The sequence below is a fragment of the Pleurodeles waltl genome, chromosome 11 (assembly GCF_031143425.1).
Source record: "Pleurodeles waltl isolate 20211129_DDA chromosome 11, aPleWal1.hap1.20221129, whole genome shotgun sequence".
Lineage (NCBI taxonomy): Eukaryota > Metazoa > Chordata > Amphibia > Caudata > Salamandridae > Pleurodeles > Pleurodeles waltl.
The window spans coordinates 12,014,186-12,036,601 of NC_090450.1; the positions used below are offsets into that span (position 1 = coordinate 12,014,186).

At 52.0% G+C, this 22,416-nt stretch overlaps 1 protein-coding gene across 3 annotated transcripts in view; it reads right to left on the reverse strand.

Moving 5' to 3' along the window:
* The window catches only part of LPP (LIM domain containing preferred translocation partner in lipoma), a 657,734-nt gene that overhangs the window by 471,890 nt on the left and 163,428 nt on the right, over positions 1–22,416 (reverse strand). For all 3 annotated transcript variants that reach the window (XM_069212799.1, XM_069212797.1, XM_069212798.1), the window contains one exon: positions 3,025–3,087. The gene's annotated coding sequence lies outside the window, so the exon portion shown is untranslated. The remainder of the gene's footprint in view (positions 1–3,024; positions 3,088–22,416) is intronic.

Consider the following 22,416-nt stretch of genomic DNA (forward strand, 5'->3'; position numbering starts at 1 on the left):
TACCAAAAAATGTTTATCTTGGGATTTGCAGTTCCCATGCTGGACATGCCGATGCAGCTCATTTCCTTGAGCGCGTCCAAAGGCCTTGCACCGCGGGAGGTGGGTGCAGGAGTTGGCAGGAGGCAAGTCCCAGCTGTCTCTGTGCTGTAGACTGCTGAAGGCCATGGTCAGTGGGAGGTGACTGCATGAGTTGGCGGTAGGCAAGTCCCAGCTGTCTTCTGTGCTGTAGACTCCCTGAGGCCATGCACAGTGGAAGGTGGGCTGCAGGAGGCAAGTCCCAGCTGTCTTCTGTGCTGTAGACTCCCAGAGGCCATGCACAGGGGGAGGTGGCTGCAGGAGACAAGTCCCAGCTGTCTTCTGTGCTGTAGACTCCCAGAGGCCATGCACAGTGGGAGATGGCTGCAGGAGGCAAGTCCCAGCTGTCTTCTGTGCTGTAGACTCCCAGAGGCCATGCACAGTGGAAGGCGGGCTGCAGGAGGCAAGTCCCAGCTGTCTTCTGTGCTGTAGACTCCCAGAGGCCATGCACAGGGGGAGGTGGCTGCAGGAGACAAGTCCCAGCTGTCTTCTGTGCTGTAGACTCCCAGAGGCCATGCACAGTAGGAGATGGCTGCAGGAGGCAAGACCCAGCTGTCTTCTGTGCTGTAGACTGCTGAAGGCCATGCACAGTGGGAGGTGCGCTGCAGGAGGCAAATACCAGCTGTCTTCTGTGCAGTAGACTGTTGAAGGCCATGCACAGCAGAAGGTGGGTGCAGGAGTTGGCGGGAGGCAAGACCCAGCTGTCTTCTGTGCTGTAGACTGCTGAAGGCCATGCACAGTGGGAGGTGGGCTGCAGGAGGCAAGTCCCAGCTGTCTTCTGTGCTGTAGACTGCCGGAGGCCATGCACAGGGGGAGGTGGCTGCAGGAGTTGGCCGGAGGCAAGTCCCAGCTGTCTTCTGTGCAGTAGACTGTTGAAGGCCATGCACAGCAGAAGGTGGGTGCAGGAGTTGGCGGGAGGCAAGACCCAGCTGTCTTCTGTGCTGTGGACTGCTGAAGGCCATGCACAGTGGGAGGTGGGCTGCAGGAGGCAAGTCCCAGCTGTCTTCTGTGCTGTAGACTGCCAGAGGCCATGCACAGGGGGAGGTGGCTGCAGGAGTTGGCAGGAGGCAAGTCCCAGCTGTCTTCTGTGTAGTAGACTGCTGAAGGACATGCACAGTGGGAGGTGGGCTGCAGGTGGCAAGTCCCAGCTGTCTTTTGTGCTGTAGACTGTCGAAGGCCATGCACAGGGGGAGGTGAATGCAGGAGTTGGCAGGAGGCCTGTCACTGCTGTTTTCCGTGCTGTAGACGGTCAGAGGCCATGCACAGTAGGGGGTGGGCTGCAGGAGTTGCCATAAGGCCTGTCCCTGCTGCCTCTGTGCATTAGACTGCCAAAGTCTGTGCTAAGGGGGTTGGATGCCCTCGCAGACTAGGGCGCAACACACTCTTGGATGTTGGCCTGACCTTCTCCTAACAAAGGGGAGGGAATAAAGGCCAGGTCATCTAACTAGGGCATATGGAGTGAAGGGAGGCTAGACCCTTTAATAGGGACAAGAAAGGGTAAAAGGAGACCAGACCCCCTCATAAGAAGGGGAGGTGGGGGAGACGGAACGGAAGCTGGGTCCACTCAGGGCAGTGGAAGCCTAATGGAAGCCAAACCCCCATAAAAGGTCTGTGGGACAGGGAGATTGAGAGCATAAACACTTCCATTCGGAAAACAGGGAGCAGGGACTAAGCTGAAGACAATCTTTACTCACCATCAACTCGCTGCTCGATACCTGGCATCCTCCCACGCGAGGCAGCACGTCTGTGGGTGACCCACTGGCTGACACTTTCTGACCAATAGTTACTGCCAGCTCATGCCAAGATTGAGCGGTGAAAGCCTTTCTGGATACTTGGCCAACTGTGCCAAACCATGACTGCTGATGACAAGTAGAGGCAAGGCCAATAGGTCACATCTTTCAATGGTGTAACTCGAGCTTGTGGCTCCATGAGTGCTCTCTGCTGATGCCAGTCTGCACTGGCAAAAAAAACAAGCATTTGCAATGCAAGGGGTCTCGCATTCCTCTGAGGTAGAGTTATTAGCAGTTGTAAACTCCCAACCGGACTTTTGTTGCCTCATTAAGTGGGGAAATAACTAGCACGATCGGGCTGCTAAAAAATGGAAATTGAAACGGTCTCAGGGTCGATGTCATGCAAAGCGCTCGACTTCTGTCAAGTGAGATCACACTGCGAAAAAAGAAAAAAAGTAGTCCACAAACCGGACGGAAAACAGCGAGCCCATATGTTTTCAGTACTTGGTCGCTGCGCTCGAGGAGGGCTAATCACCAGAAAAGGCATGACATATACATGCCTTCCACTAATGAGAACAAGCAACCCAGGAGCCAATGAAAGACACTGAAATGACATGGGCGGGGCTCAGAGCCCTTTTCTAACCACTACAGCATCTCTCAAGCGATACGCATGCTATGCAGATGCGGAACATCAGGAAACACTGCGCAGGATCATGGCTGATGTGTGCACAAGTGTCGCGACACATGAACCTTCCTACGGAGGCCCGGAAGCGAGCTGTGAAAGGAGGGTGAAGAAGCTGTGCTCCTGGAGAGCGACAAGCACAAGAAACGGAAAGCACTGAATGAGAAGCAAAAAAAGACTCCAAAGAAATCCAATCCATGATTAGCAATGGGCTGCCCTAGAGCCCCGGTAAGAATTGGAAGTGTACACAATGAGTCTTCCACAACAGGCAGCCGAAGCCGCCTGCATGCCAGACCTTACAGGATCACCTGAAAGCAGCGCCCCACCCCGGCAGAGGCCACTCCTTACACGTGAGGTTACACAGGAAGCGAGCCCCGGGGTCTGCAGAACCCCATGTCTGATGCAAGTGCCCAGCTCTTCACTGGGACAGAACCCGAGTAACGTCCCATTTACTCAGAGGTCTGAGGCCTGAAACCACTGACAGCACAAACATTTTCGGTACAAACTTCACATAAGTTGCATAAACACGTTCTCTACCTTTCTAACGCTCCAACGCTGCTCAGGTCCACGAGAAAGAAATGTTCAACGCGTGGTCTGATTCTAGAGGGGGGGAAAAATAAAATACAGCTGTAAATTCAGTCAATCGTTTGAAAAGATAATTTATTTTAAAAAGCCAAGCGAGAACAGCAACTCTCCAAGTATTTCCCTTCAGCCTGGGACGTCCTTTCACAACCACATTCTGATTAACATTTACTGTCTGCACCCAGCTTCGATTAAATCATTCTATTAAAAAATATTTTGTTCGCACTAACAACGGATAAGACATTCGCAGAAAAGCAATCTAAGAAATGTCAGTTCGGTACTGTCAGGACACACTGTGGGCTTCAGTGCAACAAACTACAAAGAACAGCGCCGCCCTGTGGCGTGGCCTCAAAGTTAACACTGTAAAGCCCAGACACGCCCCTTTTCCATTAGACACTGGCGGCAGTGACACTCCCATTGTGTGGCAGTCGGGCAGAGGGATCTGAGCTGGGGGCACAGGATTGGAGTGGAAATCTCTACCATTACATAGTTCTTACTTCTCCATTGGTCTCATCCAGCTTTCATTGCTGGATATCAGCTGAATGTTTGTCCAGGAAGCATTAACTGGCGAGCATTTGAATGACTTGTTTATTAAAGACATCTGTAGGACAGCTATTGGAGTATCACTGGGGGTGTCCAGCTTAGGCAGAGATTTGTGAGAGATGCTTAACTGAAGCAGGTTTGCTCTCCACTTCTTTGCTCATGAAGCTGTAACCACGAGCTTGGTGTTAAGAAAAGTTTCAAAACATGAGTATTGGAAGGGGGGGGGGTGGTATGCAATTCCAGCCTTTCAGTCATGCAGGCATTGAACTTGATCCGGGTGGGGGGAGAGGGGTGACAGCCTTTAGCACTGCGGCCAAACCACGCTCTGCTGTTAGAACGTGGCCGTTACAGCAAATGTTACTTTACCACGCAGGCCATTACGGCGACATGCCTTGGGCACTCTCCCTAACGTAGCACAGACTAGAGTTCGGATAGTACGTTATACCGCTCCAGAGTCCAGCGCTTTCCCTAAGGCAAATTGTAGAAATGATATGCGTGGTAAAGGAATGTGTGGTTAAGACGCATTAGTTTAAAAAAAAAACAACAACAAAAAACGGAGAAACGGGGTGCATTGCTCCGACATATAACTGATCTGGCTTCTGGGTGTCTTGTTGGTGAGGGAAAGAATGAGTTGTGAGTTGTCGTCGGACAGTGATTTCGTGACAGTGGAAGATGCAGAGTAGAGGAAACATGTAGGCATTGAAGTAGGTCTGGCTCGGGAAGGATCCTTGCTGAATGCCGCAGATAAGGTCATAGGCATCCGAGGTGTACAGTGCCAGGCTGACTGACTGGGTCTGGGAGTGTGTGTCCTTGTATTCTGACGTCATGTAGGCATTCGATGAGGATAGGGTGGGAGACTGTCAAATGCTGCCTCGAGGTCCAAGAGGATGAGGGACACCATGTCTCCCCCATCCAGAGTCATGCAGATGTTATCTGTGGCAGCGATGAGGGTAGTTTGTGCTGTGGTTGGGTCTGAAACCAGACTGAGTGGTGTTGAGGAGATGGTGATCACTGTGGTGGTCGGTGAGGTAAGACTGGCAGGGAATGGTAGCAGGGAACCGGTCTGTAGTTGACGAGCTTTGAAGGATCTCCAAAGGCTTTCTTCAGCAAAGGGAGGACAGCTGGGTGTTTCCAAGCATCTAGAAGGGTTGTGGAAGAGAAGGAGACATTCTTGGTGCAGATGTGTTGCAGCCATCTGGAGAAGGTTTTGTGGCAGGGGTCTGCTTGGGCCTCCGAGAGGATGTGTTCACAGTGGAAGTGGTTCCTTTTGGGGTGGAGACCCGCCATGTGGTTAGCGTTGGTTCTTCTGAAGACAGGGAGGCGTTTGGCGAGCTCCGACAGGTACAGTTTCAGGCTGAAGTTTCTAGAATGGCAGTAATTTGGGGTACGTTTTAAGGGAGTGTGATCTGCGGTTCCATCCAGAGTCCTTCGACTAGCCCACAGATGGGCAGGAAGGCCAACGCCCTAAATCTGCCCCACCAACCTTTGCTGGCCCAGTTGCCAACCCAGAGCCAAGTGCTTACTGCCCCTAGGTGGTCTCCAAAATAAAGGTCTCCAACTTGCAAGAAAGCCTGTCTGCACACAGAGGGCAGGAGGTGAGACAAGGGTGTGTGTGTGGGGGGGCGGGGGGGGCACAGGTGGCCCCTGGGCAAGGACAGTAGATACAATGTGTAGTGTAAGTTGCAGCACCGAGACGGAATGAGTAAATCAAAGAACCACCACCTGTCCGAAGCTCAGCCATTACTCCTCAGAGCCCCCCCCCCCCCCCCCACACCTCTAACTCCGGGGAGGAAGGCGCATCCTTGTATAAGACTGGCGCTCGCAGGGGTGCAGGGGACCCTAGATCCCCACACAGACAGACTTTCGGGCTCTCCCGGTCTGGGCCGCCAGGTGGCGTCGCTCCCACAACCTTGGGGAGTGCAGGGGCAGTGCTGGAATATGAATGACTTCTTCAGTACAAAGTGTTCGCGCTGGCAGCGAGTGCGCAGTCAGGGACTCTGCAGGGTCCAGGGGGATGGAAAGGGCCCGGTGTGGACATAACTCACAGCTGTATGGGAGGATGAGGGGGCGCCTGAAGGCAGCAGGGCCAGAGGAATGCGGACTATGCCTGGTATTCAGGGGCCGCCTCCCGGCCCAGCTCTTCACCGTATAAGGAGGGGGCCGAGCCCTGCACAGCCGCACACAGGCCGGCCCTCCCCGGCCCGGCTTCACTGGAGGCCGTGGGAGACCCCCCCCCCCCCCCCTCCCCAGGAGCACAGCTCGGATCACAGGCGCCCCCACCTCTCCAGCACCCCGGAGAGACCCCTAGGTACCCGAAGCTGATCTGAGGGCAGCCGAGGCCTGAGATGGAGGGGAGACGGGGGGGTGCAAGTCACGGTATGACCTTATATCCCATGGAGCTTGAGTGGGGGTGACAAGTCACGGGGGGGGGCACTGTAAGCTGAGGCCCTCCCAGGGACCCGGGGCAGGGTCTGAGGGCAGCAGTAGCCCTGTGCTGGAGGGGGCATGTCACAGGGAGCCTCACAAGCACAATGTGTGACCTTCCATGGCATCGAGCTTTACAGGCGGGGGGGAGGGGGGGTACAGAGCAGCAGCCCCCCCCGTTCCACCCACAATCCCAAACCCTAGATGTGGAAGGCAGGCACTGTACGGAAGGATGGTAGTCATGGCCAACCTCGCAAGCGCAGTGGGACCTTGTACTCCGTGAGCTTCAGAGGGAGCTTGGGGGACAGAGGAGGGACCCCGCACCCCCAGAGTCCAAGAAACCTAGACGTGGAGGGCAGGCCCTGCGCGCACCGCGCCCTGGCCAGCGACGGAGGCCTGAAGGGGTGATAGTCACGGGCAGCCACGCAAACCCAGTGTGACCTTTTACTCCGTGAGTTTGAGAACATCGACTCAGACACGACACCCTCCTGTGTTACCCACTCAGAGGTACTTCCACGGCTGACGAGAGAATCAAGTGTACAAGGCCCGGCGCAACCGAGGCAGCGGACACCGAGTTTAGAGTCCATTTCGGCACATGGAAGCCTTGTTTACATGTGTAAGAGCACGTGTGCACGTCCCTCGCTGGCATGTAGCTATACCAGGGGAAGTCAGTGCCCTCAGCCTGCGTTACTAGAACAAGTTCTGCAGCCAGAAATACACGCAGTATTAAATGTACAACCGGCATTACCTCGGCGTTTCAGGGGTTCAGCAAAGGACCTGCCACCTCCAGACAGACTAAGAGTGGTTCTGCAGTGATGGGCGTGTTACACGCAAGGTGCAGGTCACCGGTTCGACTCGCAGTCCCATGTCACTGACCCCCCCCCCCCTCCCACCCCCTTTAAGAAACCCAAAGGCCACGTGCGTGAGCTCCAGAGATGCTGCAGTCGGTTAATGCGCCTGCAGCAAAGGCCTTTGGGTAACTTTCAACCAGTATGTGCAGGTCTCCCTCAGCTTTCCACTCAGAGCCAGGTGACACCCTGTGCCCAGTAACAAAGTGCAGGACACACCCTCCGAGGAGCAAACGACGAGGTCTCCCTGGAAAGGTACACACCACCACCCGATGAAGCAGGGCTCCTCCCACAGGATCCAGAGGCACAATCCTAGCCCCTAGCGCCTCAACACGCCTCAATTACCTACGTGTTCTCATGCCCCCCTCTAGGGTGCAAACAATCTCTGGAACTTCCAAGCATGACCAAGGCCACTGGAATTATGCGGCAGGGCAGGATAAATTATGCGACAGAATTGAGTAAATTCTACAGCAAAAAGGCAAATTATGCGACATAATGCAGCAGTTTGTGAAAATATTTCATTATTTAGTCATTTTTAAACTTAACATCGGCTGAGCATTAGTGGTACCTCACTAGTTCCAGTTTAACACCCAAATATTGCAATAAAAAACAGAAAGGTGGCCAGTCAATGTTTGCAAAGTGCCTTCCACTGCGAAGCAACTCGTGTCGCTGCGTTTTTTTTTTTAACTACTTTTTGAACCGTTTGACCTAGAAACGAATTTTTCTTCTCTTAAAATCTCCAGATTATGTGGCAGATGATGCATTATGTGTCAAATGCCGCAAATTTACAATTATGCGAAAATCGCCGCATAATTCCACTGGCCCTGCATATGACTAAGATCCATGGCCTGCAGCTGAATTCCCCGTCAAGACGCGCAGCCTCCTGACAATATTCACAACCCGAGCTTCATCCCATCCATGGTGGACTTTGCAAAACGCCTTTCTCCCAAAGACTACATTTCCCAGAAGCCCAGGCCTGGTGGTAGATCCCAATACTAGTCCCCCTTCGTAAAAAACAGCCATGGCTTGAGCTGCTTTACAAACCCATGTTGAGTTTGGAGTAGACCATATGTCCTCCTGTAAAACACTATTTTCAAGAGTTCCATGCTTACTCAGTCTCAGTGCACAACTGCACGCAAGGAAGCACCGTGCACCCTGCTTTCCTGATCTGACACCCTTTAGCAGGGATTCCATGTTCCCTGGGCATCGACTGTCTTGCACTGCATCTGTCCACTGAGCCAACTCTGCTTGCAGTGCTTCTGTGTGCTCCAAGCTAGCACTGTTTGCAGTGCTGGTTTCCTAAGCTAGTACTGTTCAGCAGTGCTTCCTTGCTTCCCGTGCTAGCACCGCTTACCTGGGCTTCCTTGTTTCCTGAGCTAGCACCGTTTAGCAGTGCTTCCTTGCTTCCCGAGCTAGCACCGTTTAGCAGTGCTTCCTTGCTTCCCGAGCTAGCACCGTTTAGCAGTGCTTCCTTGCTTCCCGAGCTAGCACCGTTTAGCTGTGCTTCCTTGCTTCCCGAGCTAGCACCGTTTAGCTGTTCTTCCTTGCTTCCCGAGCTAGCACCGTTTAGCAGTGCTTCCTTGCTTCCCGAGCTAGCACCGTTTAGCAGTGCTTCCTTGCTTCCCGAGCTAGCACCGTTTAGCAGTGCTTCCTTGCTTCCCGAGCTAGCACCGTTTAGCTGTGCTTCCTTGCTTCCCGAGCTAGCACCGTTTAGCTGTGCTTCCTTGCTTCCCGAGCTAGCACCGTTTAGCTGTGCTTCCTTGCTTCCCAAGCTAGCACCGTTTAGCTGTGCTTCCTTGCTTCCCGAGCTAGCACCGTTTAGCAGTGGTCCCTTGCTTCCAGAGCTAGCACCGTTTAGCAGTGCTTCCCTGCCTCATGTGCTAGCCTTGTTTAGCAGTGCTTACTTGCTTCCTGCGCTAGCACCGTTTAGCAGTGCATCCTTGCTTCCCGAGCTAACACCATTTAGCAGTGCATCCTTGCTTCCCGAGCTAACACCATTTAGCAGTGCATCCTTGCTTCCTGAGCTAACACCATTTAGCAGTGCGTCCTTGCTTCCCGCGCTAGCTTTGTTTAGCAGTGCTTCGTTGCCTCCCGCGCTAGCACCGTTTAGCAGTGCTTCCTTGCCTCCCGCACTAGCACCGTTTAGCAGTGCTTCCTTGCCTCCCGCGCTAGCACCGTTTAGCAGTGCTTCCTTGCCTCCCGCGCTAGCACCGTTTAGCAGTGCTTCCTTGCCTCCCGCGCTAGCACCGTTTAGCAGTGCTTCCTTGCCTCCCGCGCTAGCACCGTTTAGCAGTGCTTCCTTGCCTCCCGCGCTAGCACCGTTTAGCAGTGCTTCCTTGCCTCCCGCGCTAGCACCGTTTAGCAGTGCTTCCTTGCCTCCCGCGCTAGCACCGTTTAGCAGTGCTTCCTTGCCTCCCGCGCTAGCACCGTTTAGCAGTGCTTCCTTGCCTCCCGCGCTAGCACCGTTTAGCAGTGCTTCCTTGCTTCCCGAGCTAGCACCGTTTAGCAGTGCTTCCTTGCTTCCCGGGCTAGCACCGTTTAGCAGTGCTCCCTTGCTTCCTGAGCTAGCACCAGTGCTTCCTTGCTTCCCGACAGCGCTGTTTAGCAGTGGTCCCTTGTTTCCTGAGCTAGTACCGTTTAGCTGTGCTTCCTTGCTTCCCGAACTAGCACCGTTTAGCAGTGCTCCCTTGCTTCCTGAGCTAGCACCAGTGCTTCCTTGCTTCCCAACAGCGCTGTTTAGCAGTGGTCCCTTGTTTGCTGAGCTAGCACCGTTTAGCAGTGGTCCCTTGTTTGCTGAGCTAGCACCGTTTAGCAGTGGTCCCTTGTTTGCTGAGCTAGCACCGTTTAGCAGTGGTCCCTTGTTTCCTGAGCTAGTACCGTTTAGCAGTGGCCCCTTGTTTCCTGAGCTAGTACCGTTTAGCAGTGGTCCCTTGTTTCCTGAACAAGCACAGTTTAGCAGTGCTCCCTTGTTTCCTGAGCTAGCACCGTTTAGCAGTGTGTCCTTGCTTCCCGAGCTAACACCGTTTAGCAGTGCTTCCCTGCCTCATGTGCTAGCCTTGTTTAGCAGTGCTTACTTGCTTCCTGCGCTAGCACCGTTTAGCAGTGCATCCTTGCTTCCCGAGCTAACACCATTTAGCAGTGCATCCTTGCTTCCCGAGCTAACACCGTTTAGCAGTGCATCCTTGCTTCCCGCGCTAGCTTTGTTTAGCAGTGCTTCCTTGCCTCCCGCGCTAGCACCGTTTAGCAGTGCTTCCTTGCCTCCCGCGCTAGCACCGTTTAGCAGTGCTTCCTTGCCTCCCGCGCTAGCACCGTTTAGCAGTGCTTCCTTGCCTCCCGCGCTAGCACCGTTTAGCAGTGCTTCCTTGCCTCCCGCGCTAGCACCGTTTAGCAGTGCTTCCTTGCTTCCTGTGCTAGCCTTGTTTAGAAGTGCTTCCTTGCTTCCAGTGCTAACACCGTTTAGCAGAGCTTCCTTGCTTCCAGTGCTAACACCGTTTAGCAGTGCTTCCTTGCTTCCAGTGCTAACACCGTTTAGCAGTGCTTCCTTGCTTCCAGTGCTAACACCGTTTAGCCTTGCTTCCTTGCTTCCCGTGCTAGCCTTGTTTAGCAATGCTTCCAGAGCCAACACCGTTTAGCAGTGCTTCCTTGCTTCCTGTTCTAGCCTTGTTTAGCAGTGCTTCCTTGCTTCCCGTGCTAGCTTTGTTTAGCAGTGCTTCCTTGCTTCCCGAGCTAACACTGTTTAGCAGTGCTTACTTGCTTCCCGTGCAAGCACCGTTTAGCAGTGCTTCCTTGCTTCCTGAACTAGCACCGTTTAGCACTGCTTCCTTGCTTCCTGTGCTAGCCTTGTTTAGCAGTGCTTCCTTGCTTCCCAAGCTAACACCGTTTAGCAGTGCTTCCTTGCTTTCTGTGCTAGCCTTGTTTAGCAGTGCTTCCTTTCTTCCCCTGCTAGCCTTGTTTAGCAATGCTTCCATGCTTCCAGAGCTAACACCGTTTAGCAGTGCTTCCTTGCTTCCCGAGCTAACACCGTTTAGCAGTGCATCCTTGCTTCCCGAGCTAACACCGTTTAGCAGTGCTTCCTTGCTTCCCGAGCTAACACCGTTTAGCAGTGCTTCCTTGCTTCCCGGGCTAGCACCGTTTAGCAGTGCTTCCTTGCTTCCCGGGCTAGCACCGTTTAGCAGTGCTTCCTTGCTTCCCGAGCTAGCACCGTTTAGCAGTGCTTCCTTGCTTCCCGAGCTAGCACCGTTTAGCAGTGCTTCATGGTTTCCCGAGCTAGCACCGTTTAGCAGTGCTTCCGTGCTTCCCGTGCTAGCACCGTTTAGCAGTTCTTCCGTGCTTCCCGTGCTAGCACCGTTTAGCCGTGCTTCCTTGCTTCCCGTGCTAGCACCGTTTGGCAGTGCTTCCTTGCTTCCCGTGCTAGCCTTGTTTAGCAGTGCTTTGTTGCCTCCAGTGTTAGCTTTGTTTAGCAGTGGTTCCCTGTTTCCTTACTACCTTAACTCCCGTTTAACAGTGCGCTGCCTTGCAATCCTAGCTCTCTTAGACCCAGTTTCCCTGGATGGTGTTTGCTGGCTTCGTGCAGAGTTCCCTGTGATGTCCCTCCTTTCCTGTTAAGCACTGGTCCTCTCCAGCCCCGGTCTGTGGTGACTCTGTAGTCAGTACTCCACCTCTCATGCTCCTGTGCGGCTGCTGGACTCCCTGCACAGCTGCATCCCAGCTGCTTCTCATCCACTGACTGGTCTCTGCGGTGCCTCCCATAACATCACTGAAGTTGTCAGCTCCACAGACTGGTCCCCACATGTATGCTTTCCATGTGGACACTGCGCTGTCTGAGATCGCACCTGTGGGAGAAGATTCGGACCTTCATTCTCACCAGGTGGAGCTCGTGACTGCATCCTTGGTGGTATTAATGTTATCTTTGGGTGTTGTACTCCTGTTTTTTTTAAGTTATTCTGAATGCTGAGTTGTCCCTTCACAGCCTCCCCTTGTAGGCTTTCACTACCTGGCGCAGGGCTTCCTTGTTAAAGCATCCTAGCTTCAGAGTCCCTCTCTTATGATGCAAAACTTACCAATATTTGTTCACTACGTCTCCTTTGCTACACGCACCCCCCTTTCCCTCCTTCGATATGCAAATTGCTGCAATGCTGGTGCAAAGAGACCATTAAGTCAATAAGGTTACTGCCAGACCACCAGTACTATCAGCTTTGGGGCCCCTCTGCTGGTCAAGGCTCCCTTACCTGCAAGCACTTACATTCCCTTTCATTGTTCTAGGTGCAGGCGCATTTCTGAAGCTGTGTTTAGAAGACGGTCACACATAGCACGTCTTTTATGTTTCATAACGTCACACCAGCCTTGTTTCCATGTTAAGATTCGTCTTTCTTGCCCAAAGAATGGACCTGTGTGTTCAGATTCTTTTAGCTTGCACAAGGAATGGATCTGCATGTTCAGATTATTCTAGCCTGCACGAGGAACGGATCTGCATGTTCAGATTATTCTAGCCTGCACGAGGAACGGATCTGCATGTTCAGATTATTCTAGCCTGCACGAGGAATGGACCTGCATGTTCAGATTCTTAGAGCTTACACGAGGAATGGACCTGCATGTTCTGATTCTTCTAGCTTGCACAAGAAATAGATCTGCATGTTCAGATTCTTCTTTCTTGCACAAGGAATGGTTCTGCATGTGCAGGTTCATCTAGCTTGCACAAGTAATGGTTCTGCATGTGCAGGTTCATCTAGCTTGCACAAGGAATTGATCGGCATGGTCAGATTCATCTAGCTTGCACGGGGAACGCATCTGTATGTGCAGATTCATCTAGCTTGCACGGGGAACAGATCTGCATGTTCAGAGTCTTCTAGCTTGCAGAGGGAATGGACCTGCATGTTCAGAGCTTCTAGCTTACACAAGGAAAGGACCTGCATGTTCAGATTCTTCTAGCCTGCACGAGGAATGGATCTGCATGTTCAGATTATTCTAGCCAGCACGAGGAACGGATCTGCATGTTCAGATTATTCTAGCCTGCACGAGGAACGGATCTGCATGTTCAGATTATTCTAGCCTGCACGAGGAATGGACCTGCATGTTCAGATTCTTAGAGCTTGCACGAGGAATGGACCTGCATGTTCAGATTCTTAGAGCTTGCACGAGGAATGGACCTGCATGTTCAGATTCTTAGAGCTTGCACGAGGAATGGACCTGCATGTTCAGATTCTTAGAGCTTGCACGAGGAATGGACCTGCATGTTCAGATTCTTAGAGCTTGCACGAGGAATGGACCTGCATGTTCAGATTCTTCTAGCTTGCACAAGAAATAGATCTGCATGTTCAGATTCTTCTTTCTTGCACAAGGAATGGTTCTGCATGTGCAGATTCATCTAGCTTGCACAAGTAATGGATTTGCATGTTCAGAGTCTTCTACCTTGCACAAGGAATTGATCGGCATGGTCAGATTCATCTAGCTTGCACGGGGAACGGATCTGCATGTGCAGATTCATCTAGCTTGCACGGGGAACGGATCTGCATGTTCGGAGTCTTCTAGCTTGCACAGGGAATGGACCTGCATGTTCAGAGTCTTCTACCTTGCACAAGGAAAGGACCTGCATGTTCAGAGTCTTCTACCTTGCACAAGGAAAGGACCTGCATGTTCAGATTCTTCTAGCTTGCACAGGGAATGAACCTGCATGTTCAGAGTCTTCTACCTTGCACAAGGAATTGGTCGGCATGGTCAGATTCATCTAGCTTGCACGGGGAACGGATCTGCATGTGCAGATTCATCTAGCTTGCACGGGGAACGGATCTGCATGTTCAGAGTCTTCTAGCTTGCACAGGGAATGGACCTGCATGTTCAGAGTCTTCTAGCTTACACAAGGAATGGACCTGCATGTTCAGATTCTTCTAGCTTGCACAAGGAATGGACCTGCATGTTCAGATTCTTCTAGCTTGCACAAGGAATGGACCTGCATGTTCAGAGTCTTCTACCTTGCACAAGGAATTGATCGGCATGGTCAGATTCATCTAGCTTGCACGGGGAACGGATCTGCATATGCAGATTCATCTAGCTTGCACAAGGAATGGACCTGCATGTTCAGATTCTTCTAGCTTGCATGAGGAACGGATCTGCATGTTCAGATTCTTCTAGCTTACACAAGGAATGGACCTGCATGTTCAGATTCTTCTAGCTTGCACGAGGAAAGGACCTGCATGTTCAGATTCTTCTAGTTTGCACAAGGAATGGACCTGCATGTTCAGATTCTTCTAACTTGCACAAGGAATGGATCTGCATGTATGACTGAAGCGCTCGGGATAAAATGCAGCCATTCATTGGGTGCGGTGTGTGCTACACTGTCACATATTGTTGATGCTCAAAAGCCAGAAAGCTGTAGCTAGAAATCTGCTGGTGGCTTGATCTGTTGGACGCTCCAATCTGGGGGAAATAAACAGATACAACACAGCAGCTTCCCAGTGATCCCTAATAAACTAACAGGAGCAAAGTCTTCTGCCTGGTAACACATGCAGGATCAGAGTGTGAGGGCCCTAAAGCCGACAGGTGACTAAACGCCGGGCCTCCAGGCTAAGGCCTGCTGATATACACGCATGCAGGTTATTAAACGAGGACTAAAAATCCTTGAAATACATTAGATGAATAAATCAAACTGTAAGGAAGATGAATATCACACCTCCAGGTTTCTCTAGCACTTTAAGGATGGGGATTGAACAGTGCTGAGATTACATCCATCTTTCACCCATATTCACTTCTGGTGGTTGAGATATGTATTATTCTGAGAACAGCAAACAATACCTTGCGATGAGAAAGTATATGTACACTCGACTGTACACCGATTCTGGCTGGGGCGTTGCCATCTCACATGCAGGTTTGAGGCTGTGCACAGGTGTGTCTGACTACCACCTCTAGTTCACAAGAGAACACGTCACCCAGAGGGCTGGAGAGACCTGCCCGTTTACCCCTTCTCCTAGAAAGTAATGGGTTTCTTTTGGGGTTCAGGAAATCTACCAGGTGTGATTCCATACATTTTGGAGTACCAAGAACCACCTCACTATGGCTGTACCTCCCTGTCAGTCATGCCATGAACCAAAGGGCACCATGGGACCTCTTCGCATCTTGTGAGGTGCACCATTGCTTACCAGACCTGTTGACTAAATGCATCATTTCAACTCAGAAGCAGTGCATGGCGGGAGTGGATCTCCAGTCTCCAGACTGCAGGAGAGAGAAGCTGAGACATCAAGGGCAGACATGGGTACGCTAGACTAGGCGCTAGAGAACAGGGGCCGGCGGCAGAAGCAGTGCATGGCGGGAGTGGATCTCCAGGCTGCGGGAGAGAGACAAGGTGAGACATCAAGGGCAGACATGGGTACGCTAGACTAGGCGCTAGAGAACAGGGGCCCGGAGCTGAAGCAGTGAATGGAGAGTGTGGATCTCCAGTCTGCGGGAGAGAGACAAGGTGAGGCATCAAGAGCAGACATGGGTACGCTACACTAGGCGCTAGAGAACAGGGGCCGGCGGCAGAAGCAGTGCATAGCGGGTGTGGATCTCCAGTCTCCAGACTGCAGGAGAGAGAAGCTGAGACATCAAGGGCAGACATGGGTACGCTACACTAGGCGCTAGAGAACAGGGGCCGGCGGCAGAAGCAGTGAATGGAGAGTGTGGATCTCCAGTCTCCAGGCTGCAGGAGAGAAACAAGGTGAGGCATCAAGGGCAGACATGGGTACGCAACACTAGGTGCTAGAGAACAGGGGCCCGGCGGCAGAAGCAGTGAATGGCGGGTGTGGATCTCCAGTCTGCGGGAGAGAGACAAGCTGAGCCATCAAGGGCAGACATGGGTACGCTAGACTAGGCGCTATAGAACAGGGGCCCGGCGGCAGAAGCAGTGAATGGCGGGAGTGGATCTCCAGGCTGCAGGAGAGAGACAAGGTGAGGCATCAAGGGCAGACATGGGTACGCTAGATTAGGCGCTAGAGAACAGGGGCCCGGCGGCACAAGCAGTGCATGGCGGGAGTGGATCTCCAGTCTCCAGACTGCAGGAGAGAGACAAGCTGAGACATCAAGGGCAGACATGGGTACGCTAGACTAGGCGCTAGAGAACAGGGGCCGGCGGCAGAAGCAGTGCATGGCGGGTAGTAACCTACCCCCGCTAACACTACGCCCCCTGGAAGAAGGCCAACTAACAACACACGTGCTGGCTGGTTGCACTATTCTGAATCAACCATCGAAGGAGACGAGAGGAATGGAACTGAAAAACACATCCCGCTACATGAAACAAATATTTGAATTACCTTATATAAAATACACACAGTATTCATTAAATAAAATGATAAAGTACAAAATGCTCTATGTCCCCGCTTGCGCTTGTTAACATGTCAGCAACGTTTAAAAACCAATAAAAGCTGTTTGCTGCCAATGCTTGCTGAGGTCTGTTGACCCAATGTTGCAAGGCGATGGGACAGATGCGCTCGTCTCTTGAACAGGCCCGGGTACATGGAACGGCAAGGTGTCTCTTGGCTACAGAGGTCCACTCAGACACTGGCTGTCTAGAGCCGCTCTGGCCACCGACACTCACAAGCTTGCCTTCAGCTCGCCTGATGGCATTCATACTTCATGCGCTGTTTTCACAGCTACAGGACAATTTAGCAAAAATGTATAATTTGTTCAAACAATGTGGAAAGCCAACGTTTCCCACAAGCTAGATATTTTTACATTTTGCAATTCATTTCTTCACCCTTGGTCATGCCATGATGCGTTGGCCACATGGCCCTGGTAGCAGTGGGCGTTGGCCATCTATGGGGATTCAGCGCAGATCACCTGCGAGGATTAGCGCCCCACCCTTCGGGATTTGTGTACAGGGCACCCCCGCAGGGCTGTTGGCACAGGGCCAGAGTGCAGCAGAGACTGGCCATAGGCTGAGGATTGGGCATATGCCCAGGTTCCCTGCGAGGGTTAGAGCCCCACTCTTCGGGGTTTGTGTACAGGGCACCCCCGCAGGGCTGTTGGCACAGTGCCAGAGCCAGTGTGCAGGAGAGGCTGGCCATAGGCTGAGGCTTGGGCACATGCCCAGGTGCCCTGCGAGGGTAGGCGCCCCACCCTTCGGGGTTGGTGTACAGGGCACCCCCGCAGGGCTGTTGGCACAGTGCCAGAGCCAGTGTGCAGGAGAGGCTGGCCATAGGCTGAGGCTTGGGCACATGCCAAGGTGCCCTGCGAGGGTAGGCGCCCCACCCTTCGGGGTTGGTGTACAGGGCACCCCCGCAGGGCTGTTGGCACAGGGCCAGAGCCAGTGTGCAGGAGAGGCTGGCCATAGGCTGAGGCTTGGGCACATGCCCAGGTGCCCTGCGAGGGTAGGCGCCCCACCCTTCGGGGTTGGTGTACAGGGCACCCCCGCAGGGCTGTTGGCACAGGGCCAGTGTGCAGCAGAGACTGGCCATAGGCTGAGGATTGGGCACATGCCCAGGTGCCCTGCGAGGGTAGGCGCCCCACCCTTCGGGGTTGGTGTACAGGGCACCCCCGCAGGGCTGTTGGCACAGTGCCAGAGCCAGTGTGCAGGAGAGGCTGGCCATAGGCTGAGGCTTGGGCACATGCCCTGGTGCCCTGCGAGGGTAGGCGCCCCACCCTTCGGGGTTGGTGTACAGGGCACCCCCGCAGGGCTGTTGGCACAGGGCCAGTGTGCAGGAGAGGCTGGCCATAGGCTGAGGCTTGGTCACATGCCCAGGTGCCCTGCGAGGGTAGGCGCCCCACCCTTCGGGGTTGGTGTACAGGGCACCCCCGCAGGGCTGTTGGCACAGGGCCAGTGTGCAGCAGAGACTGGCCATAGGCTGAGGCTTGGGCACATGCCCAGGTGCCCTGCGAGGGTAGGCGCCCCACCCTTCGGGGTTGGTGTACAGGGCACCCCCGCAGGGCTGTTGGCACAGAGCCAGTGTGCAGCAGAGACTGGCCATAGGCTGAGGCTTGGGCACATGCCCAGGTTCGAGGCCGTGCACATGTTGGGGTGGGGGGGGTGGGGGTGGGGGGCGGGGGGGTTGGTAGTATGCAGGCGTTTGGGCCTATGCTCAACTTAGAATATGATAAAAAAAAAAACACAGAAATTCCCTAAAAGAAGAAAAAAAAAGTTAAGGTGCCGTTAAGTAAGAAGATCTTATCAGGTGTATGCATTACTCTGAATACGATTAAATAAAAACCTACAATTCACCGAAAAGCTCAAAGATTAGAGTGATCTGCTTAGTCATGATTATAAAAGTTAACATGTATTAAACAACTTAACAGAAAATCAAAAGTGACAGTGAAGTTATAGTGCAGTTGTAATTAGGTGTTGAAATTAAGAACATTTAAAAACAAAAAACCCAGAAATTCACCAGTTATAGTTTAACTAACTATCACTGGCAGACTCGTGTATTCCTTATGACCTCACATGTCACGTCACCCATGACGTATCACATGACAATAACTGAGGGCAGTAAGAGCCACATGGAAGTAATTCAACAAGCAACACTGGTGTACCACGTTCTCTCATAATTCAAGGGGCAATAGGCAAAACCTTTGGAAATGGACAGCGCACGGCGCACCTCTCTACTCAAGCACGTCTGGCAAATTGTTTTACCCTCCTTCTACTGGTCTTTACCGGCTAGACAAAAGAAAAATGTTTCTTTAGTCTTCTACGGGGTAACCCTCCAAAGCGTGTTCCTTCCTTATTCACCTTAATGGAATTACACTCCGACATGACCTGCAATTGTAAGTCACAAGGTGAACAGGTGGGCATTAGCAAGGGACACAACACCTCAGCCAGACACCGATGGACAACCCTCCGTGGCTTTATGAAATACACTCCATGCATTACTGAGCAGAGTGGTTTACAACCGAGGAGCCACAGTTCAAACCACAGTGTTAAGGCACCTCCGAGTGAGTCACCCCAAGATTCTGCAGTACTCCGCAATGTGCGAGGCCGCCAATCTTCCAGTGAGCTTCTAAAACTAAACATCCACACCTCATAAACGTCTTTGTTACATTGAGTTGGTTTATAGCACTGGGATATAACTATTCAACGCGGGTACATGCCCAGATACTCACTGGTGAGTAATCAATTATTCACTGAAGCACTGGCTTTAGCCACAACTTACTTGGAAACATGCAACTGCACCCCAAATCAGGCGTGCTCAACCTTCACCTTGTTTAACATGGAGTACTCCTGCACCCCAAAATACACTAGGCTGTAAATGGTGCGCCAACTAACTTTCAGCGTGCACAACCGCGCTCGCCTCCACGCCTCACAATATATCTATTCTTTGCTCCCACAGAGTTACACACAGTAACTCCATGCTGTGCATAGACCTTCACTAACAACTTCTTTTAAATGGAGGGGTGAATGGACCAGTGTGAACAGCAGTATCAAGGATGAAGTCATTAGAGAGGTCATCGGAGATCTTACCAATCTTGTCATTTAACATATGAGAAATGAAATATGCGAGGTCACAAGCAGAGCTTGAACAAGCTGCAAGTTATAGTTAATTCACTAGGTTGTAACTGGCAAATTGTAGGGGAGTTTGGCTTTTAAAAGTCATGTTTCACCTCACTTCAATGCCGAACTATAACTTCACAGTGGGTAAAATATCTATGCATATACAAACATATTCATATGCACACACACACACTTATCATGAGTGTAAAATTAGCAAAAAGCTAGACAATTCTTTATGATGTTCCTGCATATTATAACACTTTCTACCCTATCTGCTACCAAATGCATACCCGACTTATCTATTAACGTTTACTCAGCAAGAGTAATGCCATTCAATTGGCTGAATAATCTGCAAACGTAAAAAACTGGCACCTTGTCCCAGCCTATGTCCCCAACTGCCAAATCCCCCACCTATGTAGCGTCAACAAGAGATTTTCTACAAATATGCGCACCTGCTCAACATGCGCACCTGCTCAACATGCGCACCTTCTACACTGGTGGATGAGCACAGACCGGCGCATATAATCAAAGACGGTTTAGAGAACCTAGCACTACATAACGCATCTTACCTTGATCTCATTTGTATAGGTTACTCACTGTCTCAATCTTTAGAACACATCATAAATCTCTCAAAATAGTGGGTTTTAAAATACGTTATGGTCCCAGGTCCAATTCATCATTCTTGTTTTAGGTTTTGGACCGATTGCTGTTAAAACAACTCGAGGCATAGAATAAGTGCAATAATTTGAGAGACAGTTTAATCAAGATGAACGAGTTACTTACCTTCGGTAACCTCCCCCAGAGGTTCCTCAATCTCTCCTTCCTCCAGTGCCTGCTTCTGATAGTCTTGCTCCTCAAGAAGGCGAAGAGCAAGCCTCCTCGAATGCAACCTGGCCTCAATTCTAGGCGTCGACATGGCTTCAGCAGACGTCGAAGCTTGACGCCGATTCTCGGATCCATCCGACGTCGGATCCATCAGCGCCGTGGATTTCTTCGGTGCCGTACGAGGCAAAGGGCGGACAGGACAATGTTCCGGCGCCGGAGCCACAGGTCTACTCGGCGTCACCGGTTGCGAGGCGGACGCCATAGGCGCCGGCGCCGAGCCCACTTTTCCCATGGGAAGGAAGGGCATAAAAGGTGCCGGTCGTAACGGAGCCGGAGCACCCATGTTGAAGGCCAAGGGGCCCGAAGGACCTGCCGGTCCACCACCTGGAGCCATCTGCTGAAAGATGGTAAACATTGCATTCAAGAATGCGGAACTGTCGGCTCCTGGGTCCGGGAAAGCCGGATACTGAGGAGCCTGGGCTCGAGGTGACATCGGCGCTGGTCCCGGCGTCTGAGAAGCTGGAGAAAACTCTTGACGCTGGGGAACCTCAAACACCGATGGAGGATTCACAGGCGACGTCGGCGAAGCTGGCGAAGTCGGTGATGCAAAAGGCATCTGCGGAGAGATGGTGGAACTCACTTCCCATGTTTTTCGGCGTCGAGCTGAAGGCGACCTCGAACGCGATCTCTCCCTACTCGACCGGCACCGAGATTCACGACGACGCCGGGAGTCACGATGACGCCGATGGAACATCGGAGAGGATGACTTGCGATGATGCCGCTTTTCTTTTCTCTTAGACTTCGCCAAAAAGAGCTTTGCTTCTCGCTCCTTTAACGCCTTCGGATTCATCCGTTGACAAGAGTTACATTTGTCAACGTCGTGGTCGGAACTGAGACACCACAAACAGTCTGTATGTGGGTCCGTCACAGACATCTTGCCACCGCACTCATTGCAGGGCTTGAAACCAGATTTTCTTTGCGACATACTTTTTCTCAAAGAAAGAAACAGCAACAATAACTGTAACTACGTCGAGTAGTAACAGTAGCTCCCTCGAAGAATAGCCGTCGTTCGAATGGCACGGAAAAAAGGGAACTGACGTCGGCGAGGACCTCTTATTGCCTGTATGACATCAGACGGCGTCGCGTGGGCAATTGTGACGTCCTCGATGTGCGGAAGCTAGGAAGAAGATTTCCGTTGAATGCTGGCGCAGGGGGGAGTATACAATAGGTGAGGAATCCACAGGTAGCTAATGTATCCACCTTCTTCAGGACTCCAAGGGCACTGCTGGACATTAGAGGGAATCTACAGCAAGCACCAAAGGAGGCAGGTAGTGGTGCTCTATCCTATGGGTTTGAGAGCGATTGTTGATAGGTGGACCACAAATGCTGACTGCGCAAAAACACAACTGAAAGAATGATATCAAGCAATCAGTTCATACTGGGTGTTCCAGTGACCCCGGTCAGTGTTTAAAGCCTAAATGCTAACTTAGGCACCTAACATGCAATTAATACGCTAATCCATATTTTGTTAAAAACGATGAGACACCAACTTGGGCTGATCAAAACCTTTATCCTCTCGCAACAGGCAGGTCAAGTTTCATTTGAATGGTCACTAACTGGTCAATGCATCAACGTCACTACTGCAGTACTTTCGTTAACCCTGCCTGGTACTGGCCCTTCGGAATTGTGGTCACCTCCTAAACTTGTTTGTAGGTTCTCCACGAGCATGGACTACAGGTCACGTGGGGGCACTGGAGATCCCAGATGCCCCAATGGCTCTCTGAAAATTCACCCTCCCCACCACCTACATTCACTGCGGTTCAGCACAGTGAAATTTTCCAGGCTTGCGGAAAGGATACCTCATGATGAAGGGTTGTCTTGGGCTTTGTAAGTCAGTATCCCAATCTTATGGAGGGCATGGGTTTGGTTTCCTGCATCTGCAGTCGAGAAGAACTCTTTGAAAACTCATAGGACACGGCATCAATGCAGTGTACCTCTGGTGTTTGTCAGACAGTGCCCACAGACGCTAAATGGGGAAGCACCTGTATTACTCCCAAATACAATCTGAATACACGCGGCAAGCGTCAGTGAGCTCTGAATCCCTGACTGACTTACATTTCTAGAACCTCCTTTTCTGTATCTTGTTCTATTTCAATTTCCCCTTCCTTGACCTGCTTTCTGATATGGCCACGCATTTATTTGGTTGTTTGACCAGGATGCATCTAGAAGTCTTTCCTTGGTCCATGTGCCACTGCGATC